Source organism: Onychomys torridus, chromosome 16 (assembly GCF_903995425.1).
Source record: "Onychomys torridus chromosome 16, mOncTor1.1, whole genome shotgun sequence".
Classification (NCBI taxonomy): Eukaryota; Metazoa; Chordata; class Mammalia; order Rodentia; family Cricetidae; genus Onychomys; species Onychomys torridus.
Window position 1 is genome coordinate 48024748 of NC_050458.1, and position 17030 is coordinate 48041777.

The 17030-nt window shown below is 48.2% G+C and overlaps 1 protein-coding gene across 2 annotated transcripts in view; it reads right to left on the reverse strand.

The window, feature by feature from the left end:
- The window catches only part of A4galt (alpha 1,4-galactosyltransferase (P blood group)), a 29458-nt gene that overhangs the window by 2516 nt on the left and 9912 nt on the right, over positions 1–17030 (reverse strand). For both annotated transcript variants that reach the window (XM_036208648.1, XM_036208647.1), the window contains exons 2-3: positions 7698–7770; positions 1217–1346 (exon numbers count right to left, since the gene is read on the reverse strand). The gene's annotated coding sequence lies outside the window, so the exon portion shown is untranslated. The remainder of the gene's footprint in view (positions 1–1216; positions 1347–7697; positions 7771–17030) is intronic.

Sequence of the window (17030 nt, forward strand, 5' to 3'; positions counted from 1 at the left end):
ATTTATTTCATTTTTTATTATTGTGTGTGTGTGTGGCACATTGTGTATAAGGCAGATGCCTGCAGAGATCAAAAGAGGGTGTTGGGTCAGCTGGAGCTAGAGTTACAGGTGGTGGTGAGCCATCCAACATGGGTGCTAGGGACCAAACTCAGGTCTTCTATAAGGGCAGCAAGTGTTCTTAACTGCTGAGCCATCTTTCCATCCCCCTCAGACTTTTTTTTTTTTTTTTTTTGAGGGGTTGTTCCTTGAGACAGGGTTTCTCTGTGTATCCCTGGCTGTCCTGGATCTCACTCTGTAGACCGGGCTGGCCTCTAACTCAAAGAGATCCTCCTGCTTCTGCCTCCTGAGTGCTGGGATTAAAGGCAAATTTGTTTTATTTATTGCTTATTTAAAGAGAGGGTCTCACTGTGTAGCCCTGTCTTAGAACTCACAGAGATCCTCCTGTCTCTGCCTCCCAGGCACTGGGATTAAAAGTGAGTGACTACTATACCTAGCAGACGTTTGGAGTTGGTAAGGGGGACCTCGAATTCACAACATAAACAAGGCTGGTTTCTCACTCATGATCCTGGATTGTAGCTCTGCACCACCATGCCCCACTACTGACAACCTTTCCCCCTTGAATAAATGTCGACCATCTAACCAACACAGCAGCATTTCATACCTACAGACCCGTCAAACCCTTACAAGCACCTGAAAGGGTTAATCCTCACCTCCACCTTAAGGAGAGGGGAGTGGACAGTCTATCTCCCTCATGCTGTCCCCAGGCAGAAAGTGGCAGATGTGCATGGCGGGAGTGGGTAGGGTGGGGGTACAGGCCTAGGCTTTTACCACATTACTTCTTCTTGGGGAGAGAGTTGGTCTGGGAAGGGAGTGGCCAAAAGGGTGCCTGGTTCACTGAAGGAACTCAGTCCTCTACCCAGAAGATTAACAGCAACCCTGGCCCTGGGTCACACCATACCTGTTCTATGTTCCAGGTTGCATTCACCCTCCTCAGGCCCTTGGCCACTCCAGAGGACAGTTGCATAATTCTGACATTAGGAACCAGGAATAGAACCACTGAACAGAAAGAAGCCAAAGGACTAGGTACAGCCAGGTAGGTGCAACGGGAACCCAAGAGTTGAGTCCCTTCTGGGACTCTTCCAATGGTCATCCCACAGGGAAGAGCTGGAGTCTGAACCACATGGATGGACACTCTCCAGATTAAAGGGCTACTGACCAGCCTGGGCAGCCCATGGTGAGGTGGCGTCCTAGCCACCTGCAGGCATCCTGGGTATGCACACTGGGTTAGGAACCCATCTTCTAGGCCAACATGGCCTGTCTTCTCATGCTTAGTGGTGCCAGCCCACCTGCAAAAGATGAAAGGCAGACAGTTTGAGAGAGCCGTAGGCCATCGGCAGGCAGCTCATTACTTCGGCTTTCAGAGCGCAGCCCTGTTGCCAAACTGAGCACATTAGCCCATGCTCAGCCTTGAGGGAGCACTATCTGGAGGCAGGGGGACAATACAATCGACTAGAACTTGATTCTAGGTTCAAATGGCACTGCCTGAAATGGCACTTGGGCTGGGCTCCAGGGAGAGGAAGGAAGGGTCGGTCAAATGGAGGAGGTGTCGGCCAGTGGGAACCCTGCACCTTCCTCAGCACTACAGCCTGGAAGGGACTGTGGGAAACACAGAGGAACGTGGCCAGCTCCCTCTCAGCAAATGGGAGTCGAAGGCTGAATCCCAGCACCGGACAGGCAGAGGCAGGAGGGTCACTACAAGTTACAGGCTAGCCTGAGCTACATAGTGAGACCTTGTCTCAAAAGCCAAGAACAATAACAATTATAAACTCAGAGCTAGACACAATGACTGGGTTGCAGGATTTGGAGGTGGGGGGCTTGAATCCACTCACAAGTTTAGGACCACTTTGAGCAACATAGCCAGATGCTATTTAAACACAATAAACAGTGGGGAGGGCGGTGGCGCACACCTTTGAATCCCAGTGCTCAGGAGGCAGAGGCAGGCCCTTCTCTGAGTTGGAATCCAGCCTGGTCTACAAAACAATGAATTGCAAGATAGCTAGGGATACACAGAGAAACCCTGTCTTGAAAAACCAAACCAAACCAAACAACCAAAAACAAACAAAAAAAATATTTTCATCATTAGGGAGATGAGGCAAGAGGCTCAAGGGTATCCTTGACTACCTGTCTATCTATCTATCTATCTATCTATCTATCTATCTATCTATCTATCTATCTATAATATCTCCTTGGTTCAAAGCTAGCTTGAACTACATGAGACCCTATCTACAACAATAGCAACAACAACAAAAACCCAAGCCAGATCACATCATAGTCTTGCACAGACCCCTAAGTAATGTGAGAGACTCAGGTCTCCAAGGCCCTGTATCTCTCTCTGCCTTACACTCCCAACTTCATACCACTTTCCCCCTGGTTCCTGATCTAAACCGTATCTGCCTGACTCAGACCTCAAGACATTGCCTCAGGCCCTGGACACCTGCCACTGTTTGTGGGGATAGCTCTTTCTCCATTCATAACTCACCCTCATGACTTAAACCTGTAGTAGAGTATTAATTTCAGGTGTGTTACTTTTGGTCATGTTGCATTTGTTTAACTCTGTGAAGCTGTGTTACTGTGCCTGTGTAAAACACCTGATGGTTTAATAAAGAACTGGTCAATAGCAAGGCAGGAGAAAGGATAGGCAGGGAGGGCAGGCAGAGAGAATACATAGAAGGAGAACTCTGGAGGGATTGGCGATCTAAGATCTAGCAGCCAGAGGAGGAGGATGACTTCAGGGGGCCAGCCCCCCAACTACACAGCAAACCAGAGAATAAGATTTACAGAAGTTAGAGAAAAGGAAAAGCCCAGAGGCAAAAGATAGGATAATCTAAGATAAGAAAAGCTGACTAGAAACTAAGCCAAGCTAAGAACGGGCATTCATAAGTAATGATAAGCCTCCGTGTGTGATTTATTTGGGAGCTGGATGGAGGGCCCCTCAAAAAAGAGTAAAAAACAGTAATAACATAAACCCATTTCCTAAGACTCCAGCGTTCTCTGCCTTCTACTCTCCTGTGTTCTCTCTAGCACTTATCCCAACACAGTGTGCTTTTTTCTTTAGGAAATTTATTTAGAAATAGCCCAACAAGGACAGATGGTGTTTTATTGAGTGACACACATAGAACAGGCTAGTCTCCAGCTTACTATATAGCCCAAAGACGACCCTGAGCTTCCCATCCTCCTGCCTCCTTCCTCACAGTGCTGGGCTTCTAGGAGAGTACTGCACCAGTTTATCCCTTGCAGGGATGGTGCCCAGGGCCTCATGTAAGCAAGGCAAACACTACCTATTGAGCTACACCACAGCCTTATGTTTCATTTTGTTTCTGAGCCAGGGTCTTAAGTAACCCGGGCTAGCCTTGAACTCATGGTCCTGCTCCCAACCTCCGCTCCTGCTGGGATTAGAAGCTTGTGACACAACACTCAAGGAAAAGTACGTACACACACACACACACACACACACACACACACACACTCTCACACAATTTGTTTTTTTTTTTTTAGTCAGGGTTTCTCTTTGTAGCCCCAGCTGTCCTGGAACTTACTCTGTAGACCAGTCTGTCTTCGAATTCACAGAGATTTTGCCTGCTTCTGCCTCCCGAGTGCTAGGATTAAAAGCATGCGCTACCACCGCCCGGCTGGAAAAGGATATTTTGAGTTTGTATTTGTTCCAGATGGAACCCTGTCCAGCTCTGAATAGATGTAGTCAACAAATGAACAGGTGAGGGAATTAATGAGCCAGCAGATCAGCGACTGAGCAGAGGGGCAGCTGCTGAATGACCCAGAGCATCAGTGAGTGAGCAAAGCTGGAGCCAAGGCCAGTGAGCTGCTTGGGACCCCAGCCAGGGCCATCCATATGAGGGAGCTGAGACAGACCCCAGAATAGCACCAGCTCTGTCCTCCTATGGGGGGAGGGTGAGGCTATTTTGGTCATAAGCACTTTTTGTTTTGGTTTGGTTTGGTTTTTCTCTGTGTAGCCCTGGCAGTCCTGGAACTCACTCTGTAGACCAGGCTGGCATCGAATTCAGAGATCCACCTGCTTCTGCCTCCTGAGTGCTGGGATTAAGGGCGTTCAGCACCACCACCCTTTGGTCATAAGCATTTTTAACCCAGTGGGAGACAGACAGACATCCACCTGAACGTGGATCATCAGACATCAGTAGAGTGCACCTCTGAGTATTTGGGGGACCCCAAGTACTGAGATACCCTGACTGTGCCATAGTATAGGGTAGAGCCCAGGCCCAAGGTGGGGTAGAGTGTGCCTGACCACATTGGAAGTACCAGACTCAAACCACACCATATTTGGTGTCAGAGCTGAAGACCCAAGAATAGAAGTTATATCCCAGGCCAAGTTGGCCACAGCTCAATACTCATGTGACCTCAGACCCAAAGCATGCTTCCAGCCCCCCTGGGTGGGCCTTGTGGCTGCACCCTAAGTCCTGGCCCTTGTCTGAAGAGCTTGGCATGTCCCTGTTACCTGTCCCCTCCCCCCATCCCCAGGCTTCCTTCCCTAGGGCAGGAAGCTATTTCCAGGTAGTGTGTTAACTGGCCACTCGGCTGCTCCCATGGCTCCCTATTATCAGGATCTTCCACGATTCATGGCAGGCAAATGAGGCTGAGCAGAAATACCAGCTGGCAGAGAGGCAGAGCTTGGCACCAGGATCCAAGCACTGTTTTCCAACTTGAGTGCTGCACCCTTAATGGCTGTCCCTCTCTCTGTTTCCCTGGCTGACCACGAGCCAGGACAGTGTCATGGGGATGGTCAGATGCAGCCCATGCTGAACTCCATCGATCCTACACCTGGGCTCAGTGCCAACAGAACGGCTCAAAGAAAACCAGTGCTGAGCCAGCCGCGGGTCAGATGTTCTGATGGTGACTCAGGCAAGGTCCCCACCCAGGCTTGCTATGTGTGTCCCTCCCCAGGCCTCTGCAGACAGAACTTGCACCCTATCCAGGGATCCCCATTAGATGCAAGGAATCACAAAAGACTCCATTCGACAACCAAGCAGGTTCTCTTAGTGACACACCCAGGAGAAGCAGGGGCGTGGAGCTTGAGGAACAGAGCAGAGGCTGTGCAGTGGGAGACCTCATCAGCATCCAGGGACTAGTCTGCTCGGGCTTCCAGGCCACCAGACAAGTCAGGCTGGGATGGGGTGAAATCCCCTGACCTATGGCAATGTGTGGCCCAGGTTAGGCGAAGGCTCTAAGCCTTACTGAGCCTTCATCTCTTGCTCTCTTTGTTTTATCGAGACAGAGTTTCTCTGTAGAGCTTTGCTGTCCTGGAACTTGCTCTATAGACCAGGCGTAAAACAAAGCCCATCTGGCCTTGGAGAGCATGATGTATGTCTAGGGCCCTGCCTGAGAGACAGGCCTCTACAGGCCACAGTGACAGGTGTGTTTTGTCAGGCATCTGGGAAGGGCCTGGGAAAGAAGGGACATTGGCATTACGTCCCTAAGGCTGAGGTGCCTAGTTAACACTATCAAAGTGGACCTGGCTGCCAGGTTCTTCTAGCATCCCTCAGTTTCTACCCGGTACAGGGCCCTCCTGACTGGCGTGCCCCACCCCTACCCTCAACTTCTCCAGCCCAGGGTCTGGGTTACCTTTCCCCCACCTGCCCTTCCCTATATAATCCAGCCATTTTGGTTATCTGCCCCTTTTTAGTCTACCCCTTACTTTCTTGGCCCAGTCTCTTAGCCCAGGCTGCCCCACTTGGTCAGCGGCTCCTCTCCCCTCTCCCCTCCCACCTCTCTTCACATGGCCCAGTTCAGTCTGGCCATATCTGCTCTGGACTCTCAGAGGTTCCTGCCCCTGGTTATGTTCTCCCTCATACCTAGGAGCAGGCATGTCTGTCCTTGCTTATTTCTTCTTTTCATTTAATAAGGACAGTCTCTAAGGCCATGGAGGACACTGTGTCCCTCTCCCTCTCATCTCTAAGTTCAGCATTACGTCTGCATGTGGCCAGGAAGCAGCCTTTGACCAGGACTGGCCCTCTTTCTTATTATTGACCCCTGGCTCTCAAGAGCGAACCGTCAGAGCACAAAATCCCCATTCCGTGATCACACTTGCTTCTGGTACAGTCAACTCATATACCCTTCCCATCAGACAGTCAGGTATCCCAGAGTCCCCCAGCCCACTCCAATGCCCCTTCCTAGCAGGGCTGGCTACAGGACCCATGCCACAGGACAAGTCACCTCCCTGAGCCTTGGGTCCCTTGCAGCACCCAGGCTCCGGGCTCCAGGGGATGGAGGCCTAGGGCAGAGGCTCACCCAGGGCAAAGGAAAGAAGACTCCACTGTGCTTCCTGGGCCATTAGGGACACTACAGATGATGCTCTGGGGATGGAGAGAGGGTAGGAAGTCCTACCCAGGGGGGCTGGGCTGTAGAAGTAGTTCAGTTGACAGAGTGCTGGCTTAGCATCCACGATTTCATCCAGGATTTCAACCCCAGCACCACACAAACCAGGCATGCCCATAATTCTAGCACTTGGGAGTTAGAGGCAGGAAGATAGGAAATTCAGTGTCATCTTTGGCTGCCCTCGGATATGAGACCCTGTCTTTAAAAAAAAGAAAGAAAGAGAAAAGGAAGGGAAGAAAGGAATGTGTCCGGCCCAAAGGATTGAGTCTAGGCTCAGCTCAAGCTGAACTATAGACAGTGGCTCTCAAACCGTGGGTTGTGACCCCTTTGGGAGTCAAATGACCCTTTCACAGGGGTTGCCTGAGACCATCCTGCATTCAGATATGTACATTACGATTCATAATAGTAGCAACATTACACTTATAAAGTAGCAATGAAAATAACTTTATGGCTGGGGGTCACCACAACATGAGGGACTGTATTCAAGGGTGGCAGCATTAGGAAGGTTGAGAACCACTGATCTAGAAGGACTTCTCACAGTTAGAAAAAGCCAGCAATCCTCAGGAACTTGTCCACCAAAAGACATCATTTCCCTGGCCTCTGGCAGAAGGGACATATGGCTCTCTATTGACACAGGCTTAGGACGGCCCCTATTTACATGCACTTGCTAAATATCCCAAAGCTGGCGAGCATCCTGGCTCTTCTCACCTCCCCAGGCCTCTGCCATGATGCTAGCTCCTAGATGCTAGCTCCTAGGCTGTTGCAGGTACCGTTCTGTTCTCACAGGTCTGCCTTCACTCTCTATAATGACAAGGTTTTCCCCGCCCACTGCCCTTCTTGCTGTTCTCTGCTATCCTCGATTCTCTCACAGATAGTCATGGTCCAGTCTCTCTGCTCCAGACTCTTCCAGATACCTCTGGATGTTCCCTCTCTCTTTTATCCACAGTGAAAGCCTCCCCCAATCATGGAACATCCATTTCAGTGGTTCGTTCCTTCCTTCCTTCCTTCCTTCCTTTCTTCCTTCCTTCCTCCCTCCCTTCCTCCCTCCCTTCCCTTTCTTTCTCTCTCTTCTCTCTCCCTTTCTTTTCTTTTCTTTTCTTTTCTTTTCTTTTTTCAAGACAGGGTTTCTCTGTGTAACAGTTCTGGCTGTCCTAAAACTCACTCTGTAGACCAGGCTGGCCTTGAACTCACAGAGATCTGCCTGCCTCTGTCTCCCTAGTGCTGGTGTTAAAGGTGAGCACCACCACCACCCATTGGTGTTTTGTTTTGTTTTTAACTGCACCCTTACTTACAAGAAAGCAGTGTTGAGGAGAAAAGGCTCCAGCCCAGTGGGAAGAAAAGAATAGCTTAGTCCTGACCCTTCTCCTGTGGAATCAAACACAGCACAAAGAAATAAGTTATAACTTTGGAGAATCTGGGGTACGGAGAAAACTCAAACTTGCTCCCATGTGTAAGTGTGGCCCAAAGCACTGTAATTGGCATATCCAGCAGTGATGTGGGAGATGGGATGCACAGGGATCCAGGAGCAAAGATCTCAGAAAACCCCAATGATTGTGTTGGTCCCAAACCTCACTTTTTGTTTTTGTTTTTGTTTTTGGAGACAGGGTTTCTCTGTGTAGCTTTGTGCCTTTCCTGGAACTCGCTTTGTAGACCAGGCCGGCCTCGAACTCACAGAGATCCACCTGCCTCTGCCTCCTGAGAGCTGGGATTAAAGGCGTGTGCCACCACCGCCTAGTGCAAACCTCACTTCTAAGAGGAAATGGGAAAAGGCAGGAGCTGTGGCCTAAATGGACATGATATGGCTGCTCCATAATATGGTTAAGGGGAAGGTTTGGTTTTGGTTTTTCGAGACAAGGTTTCTCTGTATAGCTCTGGCTGTCCTGGTACTCACTCTGCAGACCAGGTTGGCCTCAAACTCAGAGATCCGCCTGTCTCTGTCTCCCGGATGCTGGGATTAAAGGCGTGCACCACCACTGCCTGGCCTAGCAGAAGATTTTTGTGGTAGCTATGAGGGAGAGAACAGCCAGAGGCATCTGGAAAAGTCTAGAGCAGAGAGAGAAAGTAGGAGACTGGACCTGACCAGGCAAGAAGCAGGAACAGAGCATCAGGGAGAAGGTGAGAGAAGGGGAGAAATGAAGACAGAGAGAAAGAGTGTGGACAAGAAAGAGCAAAAGAGAGGACACAGCCGAAATAGCAGGGTTATAAGGAGAATGTGTAGCTCAGGGAGAGAAGCCTGAGCTGGAGCGGTTTTGGGAAGGGTAGGAAAGAAGAGCTGAGAAGTGTGCCAAGATGTCAGCAGGGCCTTTGAAATGTGTAGTAGGTACCTGTGATGCGGAGGGAGCCTGGAGGCCAGCTGACAGACACAAGTGGCCACATGTTCCTCTTGCCGGTAATAAGGGAAATGGCTCCTTTCGGTAGAGGGGAACTGGCCTTTCAAGTTCTGAGGAAGGCTTTTGTCCAATAGCCAGAATTTGGAATAATGGAGTTTCCTTTGAACCTGACAAAGGGCTCCTGGCTAGAAGCAGCTCATTAGAGGCTGACTCCCCCACTTCTACTTTCATTATTGATTTTAGTATGAGTTAAATAATTTACTTCATCGGCTATAAAATCGGAGCCTCCAGTGCTCCTATTATTCAGCTCCCAGAACCTTGATGTTTGTACGTGGTTTTCTTAGGTGAAATAAGATTCACGTTCCTATTGAGGAGACTGTTTTTCAAACCAACAGACCACAAAGACCGTCTGAAAAACCAGGTCGAATTGACTTGGAAAAGAGGCTTTGAAACTGGCCAATCACAACAAGGTCAAAAACTGTAACTATGTGTTTATGCTAAATGCTAACAGCAAAAAAGTTCCGCTTTTGTTTAAGCTTGCTTACAAAGGTCACAAAGGACCTAAAAAGATGCAGCAGCTGAGGGTCGCTTACACTCTCCTACTCCTGAGGAGGGGAACTCTAAGATTGTCCCCCGCTGTGAACAAAGTTTACCTTGCAGTACCTTGGTTTTAGCTCCTGGTTTTTGACACTGTAACACCACTTACCCACCCCAAACCAGGGTTCCCTCTGAGAGGAACACAGCATCCATAGCACCAGAAGAGCACCCAGGCCTCTAACCCAATGTCAGAGCGGGTGTGGTGGTGCACACCTTTAATTTGGAAGCAGAGACAGGCAGATCTTTGTGAGTTCAAAGCCAGCCTCATCTACCCAGCAAGTTCTAGTCTGGGCAAGGCTCCATAGCAAGACAGTTTCTAAAACAAACAAACAAACAAACAAACCTGTTAAACCAGGACATTTTTACTAAGTTGAATATGGGAGTAAATTAGAAAATTAAAGGTTAAGGAAAAGCTCTACTCTGCTTTAGAAGACATGAAGAAGATTCCGGACAGTCCTACTAACCGAGTAGTCATGAGTACCCACATTGACTGGGTCCATCTGCTTTTCTGTGTCTTCACTTGGAACGATGGAACTATTTCTTTCTCTCTCTCAGGGGCTGGCCAGAAACTAAGTTCTTTTTGGTTCTCTAAGTAGCTGCTAAGATTTATACCTTGCCTGTCCTGGGTGTTTTTCTTTTAAACCCTAATAAAATTGTCCCCTCAAACTTTAAAAAAATGAAAAGGACTGACTAAAGGCCTGAGAGATGATTCAGGTAAAGGTGCTTACAACCAAGCCTGACGACCTGAACTCAGTCCCTAGAACCCACGTGGTGGAAGGAGAGACGGGAAGTGTGCCCTCTGAATTCCAGTAAATTGAAAGTAATGTAAAACAGAAAATTATCATGAAAATACGGCAATCCAGTGGTTAGGTCCCAATCCCCCAGCTTAGGCTGGGTTCTGAAGGGTTGCTGGCAGATGGATAGAAGCCAGCATTCCTCAGGAACCTGTGAAAGGAGTCACTTCCATTATTTCCCCTTGCCTCTGGCTCTCTACTGGCATATACCTGTAGTTCCATAGCAAAGCCCAGGATCCCAGAACCTCGGGAGGCAGGTGGATTTCTGAGCTCCAGCTTAGTCAGGGCTACCTCATGAGACCCTATCTCAAACCTCAATGAAACCAGCAGGGAGGGTCGGAGGCCACTTATTGGTAAGAGCACTTGACTAGAGCATTTAAGGTGCAAGATTCAAACCCCAGTAAAGCCAAAACCAAACCACCCTGAACACCTGGCAAGAGAGCCAGGAAGAGAGCAGAGAGTGGACTCCTTGTATTGGCTGCACCGTCTTCCCCTGCAAGGGGGAAAAGCTAAGAACCAAAACAGCGAAAGTTCAGCATGTTTATAAATTACAAAGACAACTGCAATGAAGCGTGATTCTGTTCTGTTTTTATTGACATTGATCTAATATGCCCAGTTCAAAAGGTGTGCCATTAATATCATGAGCCACCAAGAAATAAAACGGTACCAATTACATCAGGCCACTTTGTTCAGTCATACAGAATGCTTGTTTTGAAAGAAGTGTCCCCTCCCTTTCTCTCTTTTTCTTCAGTGCTGGGTGCTGTGGAATAAGCCTTCTGTATACTGTGAATATATACTACTCTCATTGGTTTATAAAGAACTGACTGGCTGGTAGCTAGGCAGGACAGCCAAATTGAGAATGTAGGAAGAAGGCAGAGTCAGTGGAGTCTCCAGGAGATAGAGGGAGTGAGACATGCTGGAGGACTGGTAAAGCCACATGGCAATACATAGATTCATAAAAATGGATTAATTTAAGTTGTAAGAGATAGTTAGTAATAAGCCTGAGCTATCAGCCAAACATTTGTAATTAATACTGGGTCTCCGAGTTGGTTATCTAGGAATTGGTGGGTGGAACAGAAATTTCCGCCTACAGCTGGGGACTGACCCTAGGCCTGGCTCCTGCTAAGCATAGGCTGTGCCACTCACTCATTCACAGCTGTCTAGGCTGACTCCTCAGTGTTTTGGCCCCTGTGTCCTCTACTGCAGGAGGGGGCATGGTTCATCACGGCCCTTAGAATTCTTCAAGCCGCTGATTCCTCTCCTGGTTTCTGAGTCATTGAAACAAGGTTAAATATTCATTAGCTTTGGTTAGGACTCTGGGGTGGCTCACTGGGGAAATCTATTTCTCTGGTCTGGAGGTGGGTGGGGGTAGCATTTTCAAGCTACCCAAAACATGAAAGAGTTAATCTGGTTGGACAAATTATCCTGGCTAAAGGGTCACCTCTCAGGAAGGCAGGGCCACCCCTACCAAAGTAGATTCATTTACCCTAAACCCCACTAAAGGGATAGGAGGAATAATTACCCCTTTATTGAGATAATGTACTCTTGCTTCCCAGAATTCCTGCCCCTAAAGCATAGGCTCCTTGCTTGAGGTCATTGGGTTAGCTAACAAGCAAGATGAATGTCTGGCATCTCTGCCTACCTCTGGTGCCCATCTCCTTTACTGTGGTTGAAGGCACAAAGACAGAAGTCAGTCTCTAACCCTGCCCAGAGTCAACTCGGAACTTCCCCTCCCCCACCCCAAGAGCAGAGCAAGCCAGATAAGAGCTTTTTCCAGTCATCTTACAGAACCAGAAGTAAAAACACCGGCCAGACCACACCTTGACCTGGGCTGCCCTCGATTTGTGTAACCTCTACCTCTGCCCTGACTGCCCGCCATTTAAAACTAAAGTACATGTCAGTACCTCAGAGACGGACTTGGGGGTGTCACTAAACCCCTTGTTTTATTCTGCTCCCCAGTGTGGCTATAGTGATCGAGCCTTGCCTCTGTCATTCACCACCACCACCCTTAAATAGCAAGCCGGGATGGGTGTCCAGGCTTTTCACCCTAAATATACCAGTTATGACTTTGGCAGCCAGAACCAGGTGAAAGTCACCTTCCGGGGTCAGCCACTCAGAGCAGGTTAGCCCCGGAAAGAGAAGAAAGATCGAATGTCCACAAAGTGGCTGGGATCTCTTTATTGCAGGAATTTTCTTCCTGTCTCTCACTTTGGCCTGTCTGCTGCTCCTACCACTAGCCAGAGCAGCAGAGGTGAGTGTTTAGATTCTATGGGTCCTGAACTCCGACACTTGGGGAGCATTTCCCTACCAGGTGCACATCAGGCCCTCTATTTTCCTTGTCAGTTTCCCGGCTTTTTTGGAGCCAATCTGGAGCTCTACTGAATTAAGTGTTTCCCATCTGTCTTTGGGGTTCTTTCAAGCAGACGTGGGCTCAGGCGAAGTATTTGAGCATATGCTAGTGTGATAGGGGAGCTTGAATTCTGTAATTCTGTGACTTAACCCACACAGAAACAAGAGTGTTGGGACACAGACATTTCTATCGTAACATATGAAACTATGGGAGATGCTAAGTCTGTGAGATCTTGATGGTCTTGTGGCAAATTCTAGAATACTAGCCTTTTATAAGCTTATGATTTATCTAGGCATATCCTCTGTTTTCATTGTGTGCATGGGTGTGCATGCATGTGTACATGAATAATCCACAGTATGTGTGTATGGAGGTGAGAGACAACATGTGAGAATTTGGTGGTGGTGGTGGGTGGTTGCTTTTTTGGTTTGGTTTGGTTTTGGGTTTTTTTTTTTTTTTTTTTTTTTTTTTTTTTGGTATCAGGGTCTCTTGCAGTCCCATCTAGCTTTGAGTTCTATATATCTGAGGATGACTTTGAACTCCTGATCCTTCTTCTTTTACCTCTATATTTTTAAGTTATTATAGCACTGGGATTACAGGCACATGGCACCATACCTGGTGTCTATGTTGCTGTGGATGGAACCCTGGGTTTTGTGCGTGTGAGACCAACAATGTACAACTGAGCTGCATCCTCGATGGCTATGACCCTTAAGCAAAGAGAATTAGACATGACTGCACACTGCACTCTAAGCAATGTCCCTGTATAATAACTTAGAAATCAACATTAGTCACTGTATTACTTTTAATAAGTCACCAAATACCTTATAAAAAGCAGCTCGTGGGCTTGTTTTGGTGTACACTGTGAGAAAGGGGTGTCCATCATGGCAGGGAAGGCATGGTGGAGTTCTTGATGGCTCTTGTGGGCAGTGAATCAGAGAGAAGCCAGCACACCACGGTTTTCTCCTTTTCTCCTTTTACTTAGGCTACTCCGCTGCTGCTGCTCCTCTCCTCCCCCAGTCGAGGGTAAAACCACCTACCTCAGTGATGATCTCCAGAAACCCCCTCAGAGGCATGCCCAAGGTGTCTCAGCAATGCCCTAATCTAGATGTTTCTCAATCCAGACAAGTTAAACCAAAATAAAAATGTACATGCATTTTTAAAAATACTATTAATGGGAGTTGGAGAGATGACTCCATGGTTAAAGGTGCTTGTTGTAGTTCCCAGGGACCCAAGGGTTCCGCCAGAGCCTCCAGAACTTTCCTGCTTGTTCCAGAAAGCGCCATTCCTCTCTCTAAACCCCACCCTGTCAGAGAATATCTAACAAAGGGAAGCCACCAAAAAACACAGTTCCACATTCTTATGGGCTACCACAGCTCCTCCCCTGAAGTTTCCAGCTGCTGTGAGATGTCTTTCTGTATGCTGTGAATATATGTTGCTCTGATTGGTTGATAAATAAAGCTGCTTTGGCCCATGGCAGGGCAGCTTAGAGGCAGGTGGGAAATCCAAGCAGATAGAGAGAAGAAAGGAGAGGAGGGGGAGATGCCTAGCTGCTGCCCAAGGAAAAGCAAGATGCCAGCAGACTGGTAATGCCACGGCCACATGGCAAAACATAGATTAATAGAAATTGGTTAATTTAAGATGAAAGAGCTAGCTAGCAAAAAGCCTGCCATAGGTCATATAGTTTGTAAATAATATTGAGTTTCTGAATGATTATTATATAAGCAGCTGAGGGACTAAGGGCTGGGTGGGCCTGGAGAAACCTTCCGGCTACAGCAAGCAGCCCAAGTCCCTGCCCAAGCATTACAGCTTTTGACCATACTTGGGCATAAACCCAGCTGTGGCAGACACATCAGCACCCCCTGCCTACAACCTATATAAGCTCCCTGCTTTAGTTCAGGTGTGTGACTTCTCCTGCCTCAATCTCTGGGGCTGGAGAATTAACCTGGGAGTTGCTTTGCTCAAATAAACCTAGTCTTTAACTTGATCAATTCAGCTTGATCTGGCCAAGTTCAGTTCCCAGCACCCACGTGGGGCAGATCATAACTACCTGAAACTCCAGATTCAGGGGATCCAACTCTTCTGACCCCCATAAACGTGTCATACACACACACACACACACACACACACACACACACACACACACACACACAAATAAGAAATAAAACTTCACCGGGCATGGTGCACACACTTTTATTCCCAGCACTCAGGAGGCAGAAGCAAAGGCAGATGGATCTCTGTGAGTTTAAGGCCAGCCTGGTCTACAGGCTGAGCTCCAGGACTTCCAGGGCTACACACAGAATCCTGTCTCAAAAAAACCAAAACAAAACAAACAAAGAAGCAGGAAAAAAAGAGAGAAATAAATGAATGAATGAATGAAGTGGCCATAGTCATAGTGACACATGTCTGAAGTCCCAACACATGGGAAGCTGAAGCAGGAAGGGTTGAGACCCTCTACACACACACACACACACACACACACACACACACACACACACACACCCTACCTAGAGACCAATGCCCAGATGAAGACAATCATCTATGAAGAGATGACTAGACCCTGGGGCAGAGGAGATCTTGGAGGAACAACACTGACCCACTTGAGTAACAGCAGCAATGCTTTCTGACCACACCGCTTAAACCGGAGTATGGTCGATGCCCAGCCAGATCACACCCTCACCAGGACCGTTTCACTAGGCATGCCCCTTGCCCTCTGCCCTAATTCTTCTACCATTTATACCTGAAGTCCATGTCAGTAAGTGACCCAAGCCAGAACAGGGAGTTGCTGGACCTCTTAAGTCCCTTTGCCATGTGGTTACATCAAGTAAACCTGGCTTTCACATCTCCTTCTCTCAAGGGTGTGCAGGCACAGGCGGCCTTGCCGAGCTTAACCAGACTGCTTCCACCAGAGCCTTGGCTTTTGACCTAGACGCTATAGTTACTGAGCCAAGAAGATGGCTCAGCAGATGCAAAGTGACTACTGTGCAACCTGATGACCTGAGTTCGAACCCCAGAACCCACAGTGGAAGGGATGGTGTCCCCTGATCTTCACAGGTGTGCTAGGTGCGTTCACCACCCTGCAAGATGGCAAAAGTTGGACAAGTCTCCCTAGAACTGCTCACAGGATCTGCTAAAATTGGGCCCAGCCGTGAGGAAGGTGAGGAGACAAGTGACGTCTGTCTTTGTCCAAAGGCAAGAGATGATAGATGCTACTCAAAGAGAGGGCTAGAGTATCTTATATTTATATCCACACGTAAACCAGCCAGGGTTGGCTATGTGTGCCTGTGATCCCAGGACTTTGGAGATGGAGCAGAGGGATCTGGAGTTCAAGGTCAACCTGAGCTACAGGGCAAGACCCTATATAAAAATCAAACACAGGGGCTGGAGAGGTGGTTCAGTTTAGTTAAGAGCACTGGCTGCTCTTGCAGGGGACCCAGGTTTGACTCCCAGCACCCATACAGTGGTTCAGAAACATCTAGAAAGACAGTCGTAGGATACCTGATGCCTTCTCCTGATCGCCTCAGGAACAGGCATGCACATATTTTTTTTAATTAAAAAAAAATCACATTAGACAGGAGAAATAAGAACTATTAAGACAAACAAGAAAAAAAAAATCCTTCCTCAATATCAGGACCATGGAACTTTTGTTATTTGTGCTGGCTAGTTGTACGTCAACTTGATATAAGTTAAAGTCATCTGAGAGGAGGAGGGAGCCTCAATTAAGAAAATGCTTCTGACCTGGCGGTGGCGGTGGCGGTGGTGGTGGCGCACGCCTTTGATCCCAGCACTTGGGAGGCAGAGCCAGGTGGATCTCTGTGAGTTCGAGGCCAGCCTGGGCTACAGAGTGAGTTCCAGGAAAGGTGCAAAGCTACACAGAGAAACCCTGTCTCGAAAAAATAAAAAAGAAAGGAAGGAAGGAAGGAAGAGAAAGGAAGGGAGGGAGGGAGGGAGGGAGAGAGAGAGAGAGAGAGAGAGAGAGAGAGAGAGAGAGAGAGAGAGAGAGTAAAAGAAAATGCTTCTGTAAAAACAGGCTGTAGGCAGCCCTAGAGGGCATTTTCTTAACTAGTGATGATGGGGGAGTGCCCAGCCCATTGTGGGTGGGGCCATCCCTGGGCAGGTGGTCCTGGTTCTATAAGAAAGCAGGCTGTGCAAGCCTTTGGTAGCAAGGCAGTAAGCAACTCCCCCATGGCCTCTGCATCAGCTCCTGCCTCCAGGTTCCTGCCGACTTCCCTGGATGATGGACTACAAGCTCAAAGATGAAATAAACCCTCTCTTCCTGAGATGCTTTTGGTCATGGTGTTTACCACAGCAGTAGAAACCCTTAACTACGCCATTTGTTTTTATTTTGTGTGGGAGAGATGGGGTGGAGTGGGCATGCCTGCGTGGAGATCAGAGGACACCTTTGCTCGGGTTTGGGGACCTGAACTCAGGTTATCAGTGAAGCTTGTGAAGGATCCAGGATTAGGAATATAAAAATATAAAAACTGTAAACCTAAAGAAATGAGAGCTTGACAGTCTTCAGCTCTGTCAACAACTAAAGGTTAACTGCTAACATTGGCT